The 4,761-nt window shown below is 55.6% G+C and overlaps 1 protein-coding gene across 1 annotated transcript in view; it reads right to left on the bottom strand.

Annotated features, from left to right (window-relative positions):
• Positions 1-4,761, bottom strand: part of AHCYL2 (adenosylhomocysteinase like 2) — a 493,940-nt gene that overhangs the window by 289,965 nt on the left and 199,214 nt on the right. The gene's annotated exons all lie outside the window — the stretch shown is intronic.

Below are 4,761 nucleotides of genomic sequence, written 5' to 3' on the forward strand. Positions count from 1 at the left end.
CTATTCATACAAACAGCAGATCAAGCTGCTCCTTACAGGTGATTAGTAAAGAACAACAGCTGGGTTGTGGCTTCTGTGATGTCTAATGAGAGTGTGGAAGATTTCTCCTCTCCCCCCCCCCCCCCCGCCACTTGGTGCTTGCCTAGAAACCTCCAGTCTGGCTTTCCCCAGTTTTTGCTGGAGCCGTCTTTGGAGAGCCAGATAAGCAGGGCAGGGTCCTTCTGTGCCTTTAATTGACAGGACAGCAAGGGTACTGGTTCAGCAGAGATCTCACCTCCTGCTTGTCCCGTGTTTGAGTTACAGAGACATTAACAAGAGAGACATGTGCAGCGCTTGGGAGTGGGTATCTTTGCTGCCCCCCATGTCTGGTCAGGAGCTATACCCCTTATAACACTAAACTAGGCCTTCCTTATCTCACTTGCCAGCCATGTCTCCAGCCGTTCAGAAGTGGACTCTGAAGGAAGTCCCACGCCTGTCCAGCTAGGTTGGAGGGACAAGGGCTATGATGTGGGGAGACAGACAGCTGCTCCCCTGAGGGAACACAAGAAAATCCATCGAAGGAAGTTTTCCTCCTTAAAGGAGATTGGCCAGTGCTATCAGTCAGAGCTGATCCTCGTAGGGCTCAGCCCTCATTTATGACAGTCCTTGAACCAGCCCAGTTTCTTCATGCCAGCCCTCCTCCTAGCCCCCAACAAAGCCCCCTGCATTAGCACACCAAGATAGGTGTGTGCAGTGTGACTTGGCCATTCCTTTCCTTACTCACATACAGTGTGTTTGGTGTGTACAACCCAGGCCCGCCCCAGTCATTTGCACAGAGACGATCTAGCTTTCTCCAGCATGAAAATTTGCTCACAGCTGGGCCCTCCAGCCATAGGGCCGGACTGGACACTGCTCTTTTACTCGCCCCTGGAGACATTAGCGCAGAGTCCCTGGCTCAGTCTCTCCCAGCCCGTGGAGCTGAAACACAGCCAAGGTGCTGGGGTGGGGGGTGGGGAGAGGAGACACACAGGGGGACCACACACTGAGCCCAAAGCTGGCAGCTTCAGCCAGGGCTGAGCCCTCCCTGCCTTTCCCAGCAAGCTGAATGGAGCCAGCCGAAGAAAACCCCACCCCCGTTCACAGCAAGCGCGGCCTGCTGAAAAGCTGCAGCAGGGCCCTCAGAACTGGGGGAAGGCACCGGGGGGGCCTGTTTCCAGGGAGGGAGCCTGGGGCCAGCTCCAGCGGCTGGAAGTGCAATGGGGGCGGATTCGGAAGCAGCAGAGATGGAGCCCATGCAGCTGCTGGCCCTCTTCCAAACAGCCCAGGGCCCAGTTTGTCGGGACGCCAAGGAGCGATCTCCGCTCAAGACCCTGAGCCCCTTCTTATCCCCTTTCAAAGAGGATGGGGCGGGAGAAGGGGCGTGTAGGAAGAGAGAGTTGTACTTCTGTGACCTCCCGGTGCCGTTGTCACCCAAACCCACGCGGTGCCTCCATGGAACCAGTAAGGGAGGAGAGGGCCCACTGCAACCCACCAGGGCAGCGAGCAGCACTGGGCTTCAATTAGAAGAAAGCTCGGCTGCCCAGAAGGAAGAGGTTCCTGACAGCGAGGGGTCTGCTGGGCTGGGGGCACTTATGAGTAGACAGGACAGCCTCCTCAATGGTACAATTCTGTCCTGGCAGGCGTGCTGGAACAATCGGTGCTGAGAGCCACCGCACCAAACTGTAAACCCTGCATATAATGGAAACCACTTCAAGCCGAGGGGCAAGGAGGTGGTAGGACCCCTAATTCCAGCACCCATGTGCACAGTTCAAGGAGCATGGCAGGATAGATTCAGAGCCTGGAAAGGGACCATCACGCAGATCGAGCATGATGTGCATCACACTGGCCTCGAATTTCACCCAGCCGTTCCTGCATTGAGACCAGCAGCTCAGCATCAAACCAGGGCAGGAGCTGCCATCTTGTCCCCAGCACTGTTACCAAGTTGCATTCCCCTAGCGTCTAGGAGCCCCCGCCCCATCACTGACCAGGCCCCTGCTGTGCTCGATGCTGTGCAAACAGGACAGACAGATGCATTAGGAAGGGAGAGATTCTCCAGCAGGCACAGCTCCAGGCTAGCAGCCAATTCCCCTTCCCAGAGTACTGTTCAATCAGGCCAGGGGCGGGGGCCTGAGCAGCTTCTACACCTTGCCCCTGCCTACACACGGGGGCAACACACACTCGAGACAAGCGCCACCCTACGAGCTCGGTAGACAGGGATTCTGATATATGCACTGACCCAAGTAGCGTAGCAGGCTGCTGTCGACTATGAAACCTCAGACGCTCCTGCTCCAAAAAGCACAGAGCACTCCGCTCCTTGAACGGAAGGAGAATCTGCATGAGCAATACAGTGCTTATGACCCAGTTGAGCTGTTCTGATTCCATCCAGCAGAGGGCAGGAGTGTGCACACGCACGGGCGTTTTATTTCAGGGCAGGTGCAGTACAGAGAAAACCAAACTATAACTTCAGCCAGAACCCGACTTGCTTTCATTCTCCGCAGAAGCAAAGGAAAACATCACAGAGGAGTTAATTTCACAGACAAACATCGAACCCATGTGTTACTTACAAACCTCCAAAAAGAGAGAAGTCTGTGCCGTTCCCTCCCTTTGTACAGTGTTCAGAATATCTATCTGTGCATGTTCCCAGAGGCCCGTGACAGCCTCTCCATGCCAGGAGGAGATGCTGCCTCTTGGGGGCAGGAGAGAACACGGGCAGATGTCCATCCACAGAGGTAACACACACACAGATCATGGGGTCTCGCCCTCCACCGTGGGGCAGCTAGTGGTGTTTGCAGGGCACACGCTGAGTGTTACTGGCGGAGGGGAAGAATGGTTGTACCTTCCTCTGACCACCTGGCACCAGCCCCTGTCCAAGATAAGCTGCCCACAGGCATTAGGGCCGCAAGGGACTGTTACGAACATCTCGTCTGACTTCCTGCAGAGCACAGGCTGGAGAATTCTGCCAAGTGACGCCTGGATCAGGCCCATAATGTATGGTTGAATTGGGGCAACTTTTAGAAAGTCACCCAGCCTCGATGCAAAGGGCCCACCTGATGGAGAAGCAGCCCCATCCCTGGGGAAGCTGTTCTAATGGTCCATTACTGGGAACAATTTGCACCATATTTCCAGTTTCAACTCTGCCAACTCCCAGCCCTGGGATCATGTTCCACCTTTGCCTGCTAGGCTAAGGAGCCCCCCAGTATCAAATATCTTCACTAGATGGATGAGCCACTGGTTCGGATGCAGCAAACCCTATGGGAAGAGATGCTGTACTGCTTTTCCTTTTTTCAGAGTAACAGCCGTGTTAGTCTGTATTCACAAAAAGAAAAGGAGGACGTGTGGCACCTTAGAGACTAACCAATTTATTTGAGCATGAGCTTTCGTGAGCTACAGCTCACTTCATCGGATGTGTTCTCTCAATCCCACCCTGCCTGGGTCACCCACGCCAGGCTGACGACTGCAAACCCCTGTTACCCCGATCGCTTCCTGCCACGCCGCCCCTCATCGCTGCCTTACACAAGGGGGTAGGGTGGGCATCTCTCGCCAGCAATGTTGGATAGGTATAGAGCGTTTGGATACAAAACTGCTTACCTCCTCCTGCCTCTGTGCTTACAGTGTGACTTCGTCCCCCTTAGTGGTGACACCATGGACACAGGTTTATGAGCCTGTTCCTGTCTGAGCTAACAGACTTGGTCCTTTAGCTCAAACAGTAGCAGCTTACGTTTCTAGAGCCAGAGATCGCAGGTTCAATCCCTGCGGATGGATCCAATCAGGAGCATCATCGTACACACAGCAGAGAGAGCTCAGCAAGAAAGCAGCTGCTCTGAGGGTTTAAAATCCCAAAATTCGAGGCTTGGGGGAGCTGAATTCTGTGTAGCCAGACTGGTAGAAGCTACCACCATTGATGGCCCTGCCAACTGGACTCTTCTGTGCGCAGAACTGGCCACTCCACTGCAGTCTCTGCTCTATGCTTGAGGGTCTGCTGCTTCAGTCCCTTCCCACAGCCAAGCTCCCGGGGCCGCGGGCCACATCAGATGGACCTGGAGTAGCCAACGCACCCTCTGATCTTTGGCTGTGTCCACTGAACTCGAGAGTCCAGAGCCAAGACCCACGAGGGCCTCCGGCTAGACTACAAACCCACAGATCGAGGGCTTCCCAGAGCCGCTGACAGCTGCTGCCTGCCACAGGGATCAGCTTTGAGAAACTCGGCCTCTCGGGAGGTTTCCAAGAGCCCAAACAGTCACCTCCAAGGCAACCCAGCTGTGTGCTGCAGAGATACCAGCCCTGCCAGGGACCGCGGTGAGTCTTCCCCGGCGGAGAGTAACAACGGTCAGCGCTGCCTGGGCAGGGACTGGAAGCCCTAGTGGTGAAAGGCTTCATATCCTGTGCCCAAGACCCACTTCAGACTCAGACGGTGCCCCCAGACTGGAGTCAGTGCCCTGGAGGGCTGGGCTCCAGACCCCATTCCTGCCCCTCCTCCCCCCCCCCCGGAGTCTGGTTTTTGGCAACTAGTTACATCCTCTAGCCCTCCCCCCTTAGCAGCCCCCTCCTGATATATTTAAGCCAGAGGAGCATCAGTAAAGATCAGTGCAGGGTCAGGGGCTGATTATTCTCCTGTCTGGTGTCACTCCCATCTGGATACAGGCAGCTGGTCCAGGCCTGGGAAGCTGGCAAGGCCCCCCTCCCCGTGCTCCAAGACCACACAAGAGGAAAGAAGCTTGTACCTGCATTATACCCCCCCCCCCA

Source organism: Lepidochelys kempii, chromosome 1 (assembly GCF_965140285.1).
Source record: "Lepidochelys kempii isolate rLepKem1 chromosome 1, rLepKem1.hap1, whole genome shotgun sequence".
NCBI lineage: Eukaryota > Metazoa > Chordata > Testudines > Cheloniidae > Lepidochelys > Lepidochelys kempii.